This window comes from Gossypium raimondii, chromosome 3 (genome assembly GCF_025698545.1).
Source record: "Gossypium raimondii isolate GPD5lz chromosome 3, ASM2569854v1, whole genome shotgun sequence".
Taxonomy (NCBI): domain Eukaryota; kingdom Viridiplantae; phylum Streptophyta; class Magnoliopsida; order Malvales; family Malvaceae; genus Gossypium; species Gossypium raimondii.
In genome coordinates, this window is record NC_068567.1 from 25,229,584 (window position 1) to 25,246,344 (window position 16,761).

The following is a 16,761-nucleotide window of genomic DNA, read 5'->3' on the forward strand; positions in this document are numbered from 1 at the left end:
TACTAATAGTAGTAGTAATGATAATAATAATAATAATTTGGGCCTTTGACAGGCCAAAAAGGAAGGAAAAAGAAAAGAAAAACAAATGCCTCCATTTGACCAAAATTGAGTGCGCTTCGAACGGGCCCAAGAGAGAACAAATATTTAAAGGGAACAAATGGGCCTCCAATTGGGCTTGAACAAAAATGGGTGTCTACACATATTATAAGACGAAATTAAACATAAGCCTAAATCGAGCTTATGAAAGCTCTCGAGTTGACCCGAACATGCTGAAGGACTAGTTTGTAAAATTTTCAAAATTTTAGATCAGGTATCGATACCATGACAGGTACCGATACTAATCTCAACTTCGATGTTTCCAAAAATTTGAGTAAAATAAACAAGTATCGATACTTAGTATAAGATATTGATACCTCCGTTAAGAGGTATCAATACTAGATACAATATTAATATCATTTTGGCATTATGTTAGTTTTACAAAATTCATCAAAAGTTACAAGTATCGATACCTACCGATACTTTTTTTGGTATCAATACCATTTTAGCATTCTATTTGTTGGAAAAGTTCATGAAAATGGTCAAATACCAATACCCCATCTTAACGTATCAATACTTTTTGGCAGAAATAGTCAAAATCAAGGTTCAAAAGGTATTTAATCACCATTTCCTATACCAAACTTCATCAATTCATTCCATAAGTCTTTTGAACTCTAATATGCATACCAAAACACCCCAATTCATGCGTTTATTAATTTCACCGTACACTACTAAAAGTGTAACACCCCTCACCTAGTCCGATCACCGGGCCGAGTTTTAAGATGCTACTATAGTTATCAAAACATTCACATGCTAATCATAACATTGAATTCAATTTAAATCATCAATTTATTCTAAATACATGTATAATAGAAGTTATGAACCAAAGAGAGACTAATTCGAGCATACAAATATAGTTTAATATATTCGAGCATGATTGAGGACCAATATGAAATTTTCAAAACTTGAAACTAGGTATCGAAAAAAGGAACAAGTACTGATATTTTTATCAAGGAATAGATACCAAAAATCAGTATCGATACTATTTTGGCATTCTGCCATTTTCAAAACATTGTTCATTTGGTCAAATATCAATACTTTGGTCCTTAATACCGATACTTTTACTCAGATGGTCAAAATTACAAGTTTAAAAGTTCATTTCATGCCCAAACCAACCACCATCTTAAGAATGCATACAAACACACACATAAAAACTACATGAACTTACTCAATACATCCCAAACAAATATAATTCAACCATTCAAACACATTCCTTCAATAATACTTAGGCATACACACTCATCTATACATGTTATACCAAAGTGTCAAGCATAAGTTTAATATATATATCCATCCTTACTAACCAATGAACACCAACCCAATTCTCCAAAGCATTTCATCATAGACATATATAATCACATACAATTTTCATCAATTGCAAAACATACACTTTCCAAAATTCAAATGAATGCATGCACATTCAAGGGCTAAATGCATACTATGCCCCATTCAACATATATATATTGTAACACCCCTAACTCGTATCCGTCGCCGGATTAGAGTTATGGAGTATTATCGAACAATCGAAACATTTAACATGCATTTCATATATAATCATAAACATATTACAATCCAATCAATTACATGCATATCGTCCCTAAATTGAGCCTTCGAGGCCCTAAAAATACCTCAGAAACAATTCGGGACCCATTTGAAATTATTTGGAAAGCTCAAGAAAACATTACAAAATTTTTACTACAGGGGTCACAAAGCCAAGACACACACCCGTGTCCCAGGCTATGTAACCTTTGAACTAGAGACATACGACCGTGTCCTAGCCCGTGTCCTTGCCCGTGTAACTCTCTGAGTAGGGTCACACGGCTATGTCACATGCCCATGTGCTAGGCCATGTAACCCTCAAACTTGTCCCACACACTCGTGTGCTAGGTCGTGTAATACTCTGACTTGCATGCAAAGGAACCTACAGGGGACACACAGTCGTGTCGCCAGGCCGTGTCTCACACACGACTGAGATACACACCTGTATCTCAGGCCATGTGGACCAAATTTCACATATAAACAATCCCTTCCAAAACCGTTACAAGCATAACCATTTAACCTTTCTAAGTACACTTTAAAAAGGGCCTTAAACAACATTAAAACACAAAAAAAACATTGCTCAAAACATATCCACACAAACATCTTAATACCTAACCAATGTGCCATCATTGACACCACATTTAAATCATCCATCCACAACCAATATACCATTCATAGGTACCTCAAATAAAATTCAAGAAATCAAGTAATTGAATATGGTAAATGCATAACCTATACTAATCATTCTCAAAATAACTAATTTCATTGAACTTATCACATGAAACATACATACAAGCAAATTCAACTATCACCAAAACATGTTAAATCAACATATAACTATATATACAAACCTATAACCACATATTCAAAATATTCAACTTCTAGGACATTTTCACACCCTAGGTACATGCCAAAATTACAAAAGATAACATCACCAACATTGAGTACGAGATTATTGTAGGATGTCGAGTCCGAGTCTACTATTTATCTAACCTGCTAACATAGAAACCAATTCATATTTAATAGATTTCATTTATGTAACTAACCACAAGAATAACCAAATCATATGAGATTATATCTCAACCAAATAAAAATTACTATTCTTGTTTAATAAATCTATAACCAAGTCTTTTCGATATACCATATAACCTTACCATGTGGTCCATTAGCTACATGGCACCTGGTGCCTAGCGGATAAAATGCAGAAGAGTTTGCACCCAGCGCTAGTCAGATTAACCGACGATATTAAATGTGAGCCTAAATCTAATTGGATAAACCAATGATGTTTGCACCCAGCACTAGCCAGATAAATTGATGATTGTGTACCCAGCACTAGTCAAACAAGCTAACAAAAGTTACGCCCAGCGCTAGTCTGTAACACCCTAAATTTTGGGGTTAGAAGTTCTGTGATTTGTAGGTAGGGTCAGTGGCTAGATTGAACAATTTTATTTGGTTCCGCGTTCTAGTGTCAAAATGGGTCTGCTGGTCTGGTGGTTGGTTGTGTGTTAGTTTAGCTTGGGGTCCCAAGTTTGAATCCTCATGTGTGTTCGGAGGACTTTGTTTTGTTTTTTTATGTTTTGTTTTTAAGTTTTAAGTATTTATTTACTTAGTTATTTATTTTAATTTTTAACTTAATTTTAATATTTTTATAGGGATTTGTTTTTCACGTTCTTGATTTCTCTCTATTTCCTTCATGTTAGATTTTTCCTTCTTTGCTCTTCTTTTAGGGATTTCATCAAAAAAATATTTTTGCGTTCCTCTGCCATTGATTTCTCCTGGCCGTCACTTCTGTTTGTTCCTTCTTTTAATTTTGTTTGAAATCATTGGGTTCCGTTGGATTGTTCTAATTGGTGTTCGAGTAATTCAAGGAATCGAGCAAGGGGAAATTGTGTTGGGGAGGCGTTTCGATTTTCGTTGGAGTTTGGAATGGCGAATTCAGGTGTGGGTTCGGTAATTTTTTCTTTTTATTGTCGAAATTTTGATTTAGTTCAGTGAAATTCAACATATTTAGTGTATCTCTGAAAATTTATCATTCGAAGTGTCAATTGTTGCAGTTTTGCTTGAAATACTATGGGTTTTTGGTGTGTTATTGGGCTAACAGTGGTTGGGTAGAGTTTTGAGAGCAAAGGCACGTTTTGCAGCTAGTTCTACTCTGGTTTCGTGACCACACGGGTGGCCACACGGGGTATGCCCCAACATGGGTGGTTCACACGGCCGTGTAGAATTGGGAATTGGGGCTTTAGGGCCAATTTTGGTGCCACACGGCCTGGGCACTTCCACAGGGCCGAGGCACACAGTCGTGTGGCCTTATGTCGCTAATTTTCGTATTGTGTCTATTTTTTATCTAATTATGATTCTGTGTGTTCCGACCCTTGGCTAGTTCTTTGTAAGGGTGGTCGAGACTTTGTTTAGGCCTAGACTTGTGCGTTATTCGCAATCATAGCTCTAATTAAGTGATTCGGTTAAGTGTTAATTGATGTTATGTTATATCTGATTCTGATTCTAGGCATTTGAATGTGTGCATTTCTAATTCCGTACTCTATTTCTGTAAGTCTATCTTCAAATGGTGTGCATTTTGCATTTGCTTTAATCTTTTAGGGTTTGCTTGAGAAGAGAAGGGAGTCTGATCTATTTTGGTAGTTTCAACTGTAATTCATCTATATGGCAGTTTACCGTACAGTATGACATATATGTCAGCTCTGCTGCATATTAACATTTGAGTGGCTTAGTCCACATTCTTAGTGTGTAGGGTTGGATGGGCCTTTCGAGGTCCTATGTGGTGTGCATGGTTGGATGAACTTAATTAGCTCTTTTTGGGGTGTGATTGGGGGACGGAGAGGTGTTTGGCTGGTTGGCTGGGTTTTTATTACTTCTTGTATTCATTCCACATTCTGTCTGTTGGTCTGTCTGATTACGAGACTAACTATTTATAGATCGATGTGTTTCGGTACTAATACGTTTGATTTGTTTGTGAAGACTATTCGTATATTGGATTGCCATTGAGTTTTATTTTTTTTTACTGTGACATTTTGGGGTTCTTTTATCTATCATTTTTGAACTCACACTGAGCTCGTGTAGCTCACCCCCCTTAGTTTATCCCTTTGCAGGTACCCTTGTTTTCTGTAGCTAGACTTGTCATGCTGGAGGTCTCGGGGTGATATGTTTTAAGTCAGACTAATAAAATGACTTTTTAGATTTATAAATTTGTGAACTATTTTGAACTGTAAACATCTATAAAGATTGTGGTACAATCTAATTTGGGATTTTAGTAAATAGTTTTGTTTTGAATTTTATAAACTTTGGAACTTTATTTCCGAACGCTTTCAGCGTGACTTGAATTCTCTATTTTGAATCCTAAAAGGGCTAAATGGTTTAGTTCAATTTTAATAATTGTGTTTGAATAAGATTTTAACAACTCGTTTTGAAAAATTTCTTTCAGATCGCTACGGTGAACAATGTAACCTCTGAGATTCGGTCTAAACTTCTTGGTCGAGTTATGGGGTGTTACAAGTCAGATATACTAACAAAATCAATAGTGAGCCTAGCTCTAGTTGGATAAACCAACGATATTTGTGCCCAGCGCTAGTCAGTTATACTAACGATTGTTTAATTATTTATTTCCACAATTTCCTCATTCATCACTTAACATATTTATTCGATAATACACATAAAATTTTATATCAAGTATTAAAATACATTGATAAATTAAATAAATAATTTGCAAATTTACTGGAATTATGCTTATAAACAATTATTCAATAGCTTTCTCTTTTCCATGATTGGCAACGGAATCTCTCATTTCTCGATCTAGAAATATTAATTTAATTCAATCAATCACTCAATAATCATAGTTACACATTTAACCATTAACATTTGGTATTCAATCAACTTAGCCCTTGCCAAAAAAATTTAACTAGACCATCCAGTGTCTATAATAATTTCCTCATCCCACCGAATATATTTATATACATATCTATATAATTCCCAAACGGTCCTTATACTCCTGAAATCTATCACTCAATACCATGCTATCTTGAATTTAACAGTAGCTATATCCCTAACAGTTAATTCCATTTAAACCTATCATACAATTACACCAAATTGAAAATTGAAATTTCCGTCCCTTCTTCATTTAATTATTTTTTTCCAGCTCATAAACATACAAAGAAAACAACCCTTGCATGCCAAAAATTCTCCCAACAGCATCAAGTTCAATCTAATTATTCAACATTTCACTAATTTACAAATTGTGAGATTTTCCTTAACAAACTTTCCATAAAGTATCCATGCATAAAAATTCCCCATTAAATCCAAAAGAAAACTTAAACTTCATCTATGGCATTATCCACTACTTCCAAAAATTCTACATTTTAGCATATGGATTAGCTAAATTAATTTATTACCAATAGAAAAATATAATCAAAATGAAAATCCCTTTAAGAAATACTTACTTGCATTCTAGGATATTAAAGAAAATAGCAAAGCTTTTCCACTTAAGCCTTCAATGGTTTTCGGCAGCAACAAAGAAGAAGAAAAGCATCCCCCTCCACTCACATTCTTTTCTTTATTTTATTTCCTATCTCATTATTAACATTTTCCTTTGTTTTATTAATTTCCTTTACATATTATAATTATCTGTAATATATCATATATATTATTCTCATACTCATCCACTAATAAAACCCAATTAAATAATGGTTTATTTCATTTCTAAGTCCTTTGATATTTATCCTCTTTATAAATTTAGCATTCATTCCTACTTTTATCACCTATTTGATTTAGTCCCTCTTACTTTAATTAAACACTTGCTACTTAAAATTATTTAATTATCAAATAATTTTCTTCTATGGCAACTCTAATAAAATATTAATTAAAACTATTTAAAAAAAACCCGATTCATGGACACGGTCCCGGAAGTACATTTCCCGACACCTCTAACTTTTAGGTCATTACATATATACATGCCATTCGACCATCAATCCAATATACACTTCCACCTAACAAAACACACACACACACACACACACACACACATATATATATGAACATGTCCTTAAACATATTAAAAGTAAATGATTAATTTCATGTGGACTAAGACCACATACATTCAAGAGAAGTCCTTGTTTAACATTCAACCCATATGCATTTATAACTCTTTATGCATGCCAAAATATCATATATCTCCTGTAACACCTCAAAAATTTAAATTTCAGATTTGTTGGTTTTTGGCATGTGATTTGGTTTGGCTAGGTGGTTAAGCGCCTGGTATATTTGTTAAAGATTTCCCATTTGAGTCTCCGTATGTGTAGGGAGTGTTTTATTCTTTTTATCAAGTTGGTGGATGAGTTTTAATTTAATTTAAACTCTAGAGGTTGTTGGATAGGATTTTATTTTATGTTGTTTTATTTTATTTTGTTATTTTCTTTTGTTTGAAAAAAATCCCCAATTCTTTCAAGCAAGTTTCACGTATCTCTCCCCTCCCTTTTTGTCGTTTCTTTTCGTTTCAGCCTTTGTTCTTGTGAGTTCTTTCTTTTGTTTCACATTCACTTCTCTCCTTTCAAACTCTTCTTTTCTTCTTCTTTTGTTTTCCAATTAGGTTGTGATTATTGAATTAGGTGTGGTGGTTGTGCAATATTCAAGAGCTTGTTCTTAAGCAATCTTGGTGTAAGTGTCATGGATCTCAATAATAAGGTTTTGATGTTTTCTTGCATGCAATTAGTGTCTTGTTGTTGTTACAAATTTCATTTTAATCATTTGGATCTTCTAGGTAAAGTCCACAAGACGATCAATTTTTCGGCAAGGGATTGATTTTTCTGCAGTGTTTTCGATTGATGTTAGTTTTGTTGGTTTTAATTATCGAATTAACATTCGGGTTTTGATGAATCATGATAATTGGTTAGTATGAATGGTTGATTTAGGTACTGATTTTCTCATTGTTGTATCAACATCATAAATTACCCAGGTGTGTAACGAGAAACCCGAATAACAACAAACAACGAAAGCTGAAAAACTACACTATCGACGCCACAGTACCGTGTGCTGGACCGTGTGTCACACATAGTTTAGGCTATTTGGGCTGTGTGTGCCACACGGGCGTGTGTGAGACTGTGTACCAAACCGTGTGGGCCACACGGGCTGGCCATTTAGGGCACGTGGGCCCAAAATTCTGAATTTTTCCCTAGGGCTGTAAACATCGTTTGGATCGTTCGTAGGCCTTTCGCAGAGTCGGATGTAATTAATTAAGCTATAAAACACGAATTCTAAGCGTAAAATTTGATATAAATACGCACGTTTGAAATTATATAAGATAGGTAAAATCTATAATATGCTATGTATAATTTGAAAAATGTTATATATGTTTTGCATCTATCATTATGAGCATGTACATCGTAAACATATCTGATATCTGTTAAGTTCTACATTTGCATCCGGGATATGATTTGTTATATGGAGGAAGTGTGGGCAGTTTAATATCCTGTCATATTTGGTGGCTTAAGCCACTTATAATTCTATAAACAGTGATAAATCGCCTAATAAACTAGCAAGTCAGCTGCAAATATTCTAAAAAGTGTCATACCAACACTAAGCGGTGTGTGGGGTTAGATGGGTATACAGTACCCTATATGGTGTGCTAGGATGGTCGGACTTAGTGTTTAGTGGATAGGGGTAGGATTATATATCTGCATCTGTTATGTTTTGATAAACTTTGTTTCTGATATTTGTTTGTATGTCTATTTGAATTCAATATGAAATGTTACACACTGAGTTTCAAAAACTCACTCTCTATTTGTCTGTTACTTTAAGGTAACCCTTAGACTTAGGCGGGTCGGTGCGATGGGAGCTCAGTTTTAATACTCTGGTTTATTTGACTTATTTAAACTTAGGTTTTATATGTTTTAAAATTTGTGACTATTTGGACATTTGGGGTTATTTTGGTCTTGGATTTTATTTTCGTTTTTCTACATGAAATTTGTAACACCCCAAAACCCGGCCTAGAAGTTTAGACTGAATTTCGAAGGTTATATTGATCACCGAAGTGATCTAAAAGCCATTTACTTGGTTGAAAAATAGTTTGCTAAATCCAAATTTAATCGCTTGACAAATCAAGTTTTGAAACAATAATAAAGAGCCGTTATAAACAAAAAAACCCACGGTTTTTAATCTCAGTTAAAATAGCAGTTTACGAAAAACCAAAAGTAAACTCATACCACAATTTTTATAATAATTTACAGTCCATAACAACTTATCAAAATAGGAGTCAAAAAGAAATCCTATTGGTTTGTTTTAAAACGTGTCTATCTGAGACCTCCTCCTTGCCAAGTCCAGCTTCAAAAACGAGAGTACCTAAAAAGGGAAACTAAATGGGTGAGCTACGCAAGCTCAGTGTGAGTTTGAAATGGAAAAGAACGACAAAAGACAACGTTTCAAAACAGGTATTTAACTAAAAAAGAACTCAAACAGAGTACAAAACAGCCTATTTCGACAACCAGCTAAATGGCAAAACGTAACACAAAGTTGTCACCCAAAACACACCGGTACAAAACACATCAAACAACACAACCCTTATGCAATTAATCACGCAATCTTACGAACAGGTCGAATGTGAAATGTATGCACAATAAAAAAACCCACCCCAACAACCCGAACACCAATTTGATCCCTGTTCACACCACGAATAAGCTATATCAAGTCCAACCAACCCTATCCACCACATAGGACCTTGAAAGGCCCATCCACCCTACGCACCACGTTTATGGAGTTGAGCCACATTAATTTCAAGATGCAGCTGAGCTAACATATCTTCAGTATATTATGGTAAACCGCTGTACAGATGCATTGCAGTTAAAACTGCCAAAACAAATCAGACTTCCTTCTCTTCACAACCAAACCCAATGTTTTATGCAAATGTATGTATACAAGCAAACCACTAACAGACTTACAAAAATAATGAAAACAACTTACAGATAGACACACGTTAGTCAAACAGAATCAGAGGTGCACATATTCATTTGACCAGATTCAGAATCAAGTATGATCGTAGCTATTTACTAGTAACATCACATAACACATAATCGAACTGATAAATTCACACTCTAATCGTACACAGACGCACAATTCTGAGCTCATCAAAGTCTCTATCAACTTTACTAAGACATAACTGAGAGTTGGAACACTCAAAAACACTAACAAGTCAAAATCTGTCACAAAATAAAAATCTACGGATCAGAGCCACAAGGCCGTGTGGAAGTGCCTAGGCCGTGTGGAAGCCTACACGCCCATGTGACGGAGGCACACGGTCGTGTGGCTAAGGCATATGCCTGTGTGACCCAGGGATATGGTCGTGTGGACAGCCCGTGTAACTCTCTATCCAAAATGGCTAAAATAAAATGCAGGGCAAACACGACCGTGTGTCCAGAACACACACTCGTATGAATATTGACTAAATATCCCCAAATCAGTCGCACGACCGTGTGACAGGCCGTGTGGCACCAAAATTGGCCCTAAAACCCTAATTCTGAATTCCACATGGCCGTGTGAACCATCCGTGTGGAGCACACTCCTGTGTGGCCACCCGTGTGGTCATGAAACCACAAGAAAACAAACTGTACAGAGTGCCTTAAGTGCCTTTCTTCCCTGAAACATATTCCTAGTAACAATAGCTCTAAAACCCACCCTGAAATTGATTAAAAAAAACACGCAACCATCATAAAAAACGATTCATATTCGCTTTAATCCAAGAAAAATACGGTTTAATTCCAGTCACCTACAAGAAATAACTTAACTCCATATAATCCAACATCGAAACTAAATAATTCAGAAACACACCTTAATTGCCGAATTGCATGTAACCAAATCAAAATTCAATAATGGAAAGGAAATGTTTCCGAACCCACACCTTAATTTGCGATTAAAATGCCCAAAATAATCGATGCCTCAAATCTACTGATTTCGAAATTGTAAAACAAAGCAAAAGAAATGGAGTAGAATCAAAGGAACAGAGTTCCAATTGACAGAGAGAAAAAAAAGAACGTGCTAAAAAGAAGGTGGGAGAAGAAGAAGAGAAGAAAACATGTGGAACAGGAAGAAGAGAACGTGAAAATGAATTTGACTTCTTTCAAAATAAAATTAAAATTAAAATTAATAAATTTTTAAACAAAACAAAATCAACACATCTGAGGACTCGAACCTAGGAACCCAAACTAAACTAACACACAACCAACCACCAGATCAGTAAATCCATTCTAACATTAAAACACAACAGCAAACCCAATTGTCCGATCTAGCCACTGACCCTACATATAAATCTCAAAACTTCTAACCCTAGAAACCGGGGTGTTACAAAATTGGTTAAACATTTTTTTTAATGTTATTCGTTTTCCTGCAAAATAAAGGGTTTTCAAACAACAAACTATGTTTTCAAAAATTTAACGTTTTAAAGATTTCCGCTGCAAACCTATATGTTTTGGAAAGTGTAAACTAACAATGTTTTATGTTAATTAGTTAAGTAATATATACTTTCAAATAAACCTGATATTTCTGTAATAAGAGATTACGACGTGTAGGGTGTTACATCTTCCTTTCAAAATAACTAATTCAAAATTTCCACAATTTGGTATTTTCCAATCAGCTAACCAATATACCTCAATAGGCCCCAAAACATACCAAAATCACTTAGTCAAACTTAGTCTATACTTTCATACTTTCAAACCATTCCATATCAACATATACCATAATTCAAATATTATCCAAGTGCAAACCAAACTATGCAACCAAGGTAAACATATTTAAGTACACCCATGCACATGCCACAAAACTGATATTTAAACAATAGAAAGACTACAGAATCAATACTGGGATTGTGTGAGTTTCTCGATGATTTTCCTAACATGTTCTGCAAGTTGACCATCTATAGGGAAAAGGGAAACAAGGGAGTAAGCATTACAAATGCTTTGTAAGTTCATAAGTATTAAAATCAAGTAACTTACCTCAAGTTATAATTATACACTACATGCTACTTAGCTTGGTCAAGTTTGTTTATCATGGCAAATCACAAATAAAAAAGGTGAGTTCAACATTTATCATACTATATATATATATACTCAATCATAAAATATTTCAATTCACTTAATTCAAGATTTAATAATCATTCATAAAATAAATAATCATTTAATCAATTCACTATTTTAATCATATCATACAAACTATTTACTCGTAATACATCTCATTTCAAATTTATTTCAAACATTATTTTTCATTTCATAAGTTGAATTCTCAATTAATTTCATATTAAATCATATAAACTTCATTCTCATTTCATATCAATTCATCTTTATACCAAATATATATATCAATTTCAAATTTAATGTCAATGATTACTTCATTTCATAAAACGAATTACAAATCACATTCCATCTTAATTTCCAATCTCATAGATTCATTGATCATAATCAATCAATGTTTCCAACTCATTCCACAAATTTCATATTCCATTTCACATCATTGTCATTTCAAATATCAGATATTTCGTTTTTACCATTTATTTTCCCTATTAACACGACTCGGACTTGGATGGATTCACGGATCCAACCAACACACCGTTTGGCACCCAATGCCTCATCAGATAAATCTGAAGCAAATAGTTACACCCAGCGCTTATCAAATAGTTTGACACTCAATGTCCCATCGGTATAACTGAAGTAATATGGTACCGAGTGCCTCATCAACTCGTAGTCGAAGTAACCCTAAACTTTTTCTATCCTATGGCATGCCAACTATATCTGACTCTCCTGAACAGTTAATTGGGTATCCATTACTCAATTTATTATCAATCAACATCTCAATTCACATATATTTTCATTATTAAATCATTCATCCATACTCATGATAGCATCAATTGTATCTATATGCATTCAACTACACATATATATAGACATACACATTTTCCATATATATATATTCAATTTAGTCCTTATCACTATGAACCAGTCTAAATCAAATCAAGTCAGCTCATTTCATCAAATCAACACATAACATATCCTATTTCAGCTAAATTTAAGGTCAATTCCATAATTATTTCAATTTACATTTTATCGTATTCAATTTAATTCTCTACCTCACCTTTTTGTACTGAATTGTAAACAATTAAATTGTAAACAATTAAAATTTTAATTAAACATCATTACAATTATATTTTTGAATGCATAACAATTTAACACAAACATACCATATAAACTTACCTGGTCAAGACAGCAAACAAACAACTCTCTAGGACTAATCAACAATTTTTGTCGTTTCCTCGATTTTCTTCAATTTGGACTAATTTCTAATCTATTCAATAATTCAATTCAATTTATCAATTCCAAACATCTTATATCATCTTATTATAAGCATATATCATTTTAATTTTGTTATTCGAATGCCCTTAAACTTTTATATTTTATTCAATTTAGTCCCTAAAATCGAACTTATCATATCTTCCAATTTGAACTCCAAAATTTAAACCCACTTTAATTATGTTCATATATAGCCTCCTATTATTACAATTAATAAAAATTTCATACCAATTTCAATATATTCACAATTTAGTCTCTAGATTCAAAACTAATAAAATTTACTTAACAAATTAATCATATTTCATTTCTAAGCTTCAAAATCTACGATAAACATTCAAACAATTTCAAATACCTTCAATGGAAACTTTTTAAATCTTTGGCAGTTTTAAAAACGGAGTTCGGGTTAATTGGATCTAGTTGTAACAATCTCAAAAACATAAAAATTACAGAAAAACAGACATCAATTGAACCTCTATGCAAGCAAAACACTTTGGCTGAACCTTGAGCTCCTTCAATGGAATTTTGGTTCTTAATATTCAGTGGTGGTGAGAAAAAATGATGATGATTTATTTTGTTTTATAATTTTAACATTTATTATATTATTTTAACTTAATTTGATTAAATTTTCAATTATAAAATTTCAAATAAACTATATACTAATTGACCACTAGCTATAAATAGGTTAAATAGTAATTTAAACCCTTACAATTAATTAATTTAGCATTTTAACAAATAAAAATCAATACTGAATAACTTTTACTAATTTTACGATTTAGTCTTTTTTCCTTAATTAATTATCAAATCATCAAAATTTTTGGATCAAACGTCAATTCACCTATATAACAGCTCCGTAAATATTTAATAAAAATATTCGCGAGCTCAATTTACAAAAACGAGGTCCTAAAACCTTATTTTCTAAAACCACTTGGCTTTTGATATGCAACAATTGTACCTTGACTAACTAACCCATTAATAAAATCTATTAAATCACGATTCAATATTACACCATATTTAACTCATAAATATTAACTAAATATATCTATGGACTCTCTCGCCGAAATTGTGATCTCGAAATCACTATTTTCGATACCACTAAAAAACGGGTTGTTACAAAACGCTTATAACCAATCACAACAATTAAGCTTACATAGCCATACCATCAATATTCCATGATCACCTATGCAATTTCGACTAGCATTCAATGCAAGAAACATAGATCCAAAATCAATTCAACCTATACCATGACATTGAAACATGTTATCCAAATATATCATCATTCAAACTTTATACCATCATAACACCATATCAAGCCAAACTACTTGCTAATGCATATACATAGTTGATACAAAATCATATATTATTCACCTAATTAGTCATGAAATCAACCATGTTATACCATCCATTCCAAACACAGTCATAAAACTAGCTTAGCATATTATCACTTGCACACTTATCATTTTAGCAATCTCAACTCTCTATAAATGTATTCTTATATACATATCTTGTAACAGCCCGTATTCAGTGAAATTGGAATAGTGGTTTCGGGACCACAAATCTGAGTCCAAAAGAAAATTATTTTAATATTATTTTATGGTCTACATTATAATAGGAATATCGTATAAAAAATTTAAGAAAATTTTATTGATTATATGCTTAATTGATAAAAGGACCAAATTGCATGAAATGAAAAGTTGAATTCTAGTAGCTAAAAGGATCAAATAGCTATGGAATTCAAAATTAGAGGTCCTTATATGAAAAATAGACCATTAAGAAGAGTTAGTAGATAAGTATGATTCGTTATCAATGGAAAATTAAAAAGAAAAGGATAAAATTAGAAAGATGAAAAATAAAGATGATAAATAATAAAATAAAGAAAAATATCATCATTTATCATCATCTTTCCCAAATAAAATATGGAAACCCTAGCCATGGAGAATTGAAGAAAGAGAAAATTATTTGGCCTAATTAGGTGGGTATTCAAGTCCCGTTTTTAATGATTTTATATTTTCGAGATCATAATAGCTTGATCTAGCTATCTCGGGGATTAATTTGCAAAGTTATCAAATTTCTAGGGTTTTTCCATGGATGAGTATGTATGAATTATGAAATTTATGGTAGAAAATGAAAGGTTGTTGATAGATAAACAACTTTTGTAAAGTAATTTTGATGAAATTGTGATTTAGGGACTAAATTGTAAATATGTAAAATTCATGGAAAAATTCTAAATTTTATGAATTATATGGGTATAGATGTTACATGTAAAAACTGGCTAGGTTTGGAATAAGGATTAAATTGCATGAATTTCATTTTCTGAGCCTAGAGATGAAATCGTAATTAAATAAAAGTATAGGGGAAAAATAGTAATTTTACCTAAGATGTGAATTGAATTGAATAGAATATGAATTGTATTAAATTGAGCTAAATTTACTTGTATAGAACCGGATAACTAAAATACGAAGTTAGATCGTGGAAAAGAAAAAGTGACGGATTAGTAGATTTCGCAAACACGAACACACTTGTCAAGGTAAGTTCTTGTAACTAAATTGTGTATATTTATATGTTTGAATTGAAAATTGTATATGTGAATTGCATAATTGCTATTTATATAAAATTGATTATATATCCGACAAAGCCCGATAAATGTTAAGTTCTATTTGAATAAATGAAATTCGATGGATACAAGATTTCTCGTATTGGTTGTGGTCCTGCATATATTGCGGACACACCACAGCTCGATAAAGCGTCCTGTTATTAGCCCTCCCGAGCTTCCAGTTATATGGTTCCTGCGAGCTTCCCATTAATAGCTCTTCGGAGCATCCCGATGGGTTGTGATTCTGCATGTGTTGTAGACACACCGCAACTCTTATGAGCGTCCCATTATATGGCTCTTTGTGAGCTTCCCGATTAATGGCTCTCTGGATCTTCCTGATATGGCTCCCATGAACTTCCCGATATATGGCTATCTGGAGCTCCCCTTAATGGCTCTTCGGAGCTACCCGTTATTGGCTCGTATGAGCTTCCTAATTATGGCTCTTATGAGCTTCCCGTTATACAGCCTGGATAAGCTTCCAGTTACATAGCTCACATGAGCTTTTCGTTATATGGCTCGAGAGAGGGCTTCCCGATTATGTGCTCTAATGAGCACTCCCAAATGTGAATTGATGGATTTCAGATTTATACACCTCATGTATACTACCTTTGTATCCATCGATAATTTAAATGATTCAATGGGCAATGTTCTGATATAAGAAAATGTGAATTTGATATGAATTTTTACTTGTACAATGCACATGAAATTACATGAAAATGAAAGTATATGTTATATAATAATTACAAGATATGTATGAAACATGTTTGATGAACATATTCATCCATGATTATGGAATATTATATGTGATTTCTTCGCTAACTTGTTAAGGATATGTGTATAGGCTATTGGCCAAGTTAATTTGGATGAATTTTGTATGCTTACCTTAATTGTATATGAATGGTAAGTTAAATTCCTGTTATACGAACTTACTAAACATTAAATGTTTACTTAGTTTTATTTTCTCTGTTTTGTTGTAATTCGAAAGCTCACTTTGGTTGGAAGTTGGTCGGAGCAACATCACACTATCCCTCGGCTTGTTTCAATATAATTAATAAATTACTTTTGGTTATAATGGCATATATAGGTTAAATTGGGTCATTAATGGCATGTATCTGATTTTGGTTGTAACTAGCCATTGGATGGCTTGTGATAAATATTTTGAAGGGTATATAAGAGCCTATATATGGTTGGTAGGTGTATGAA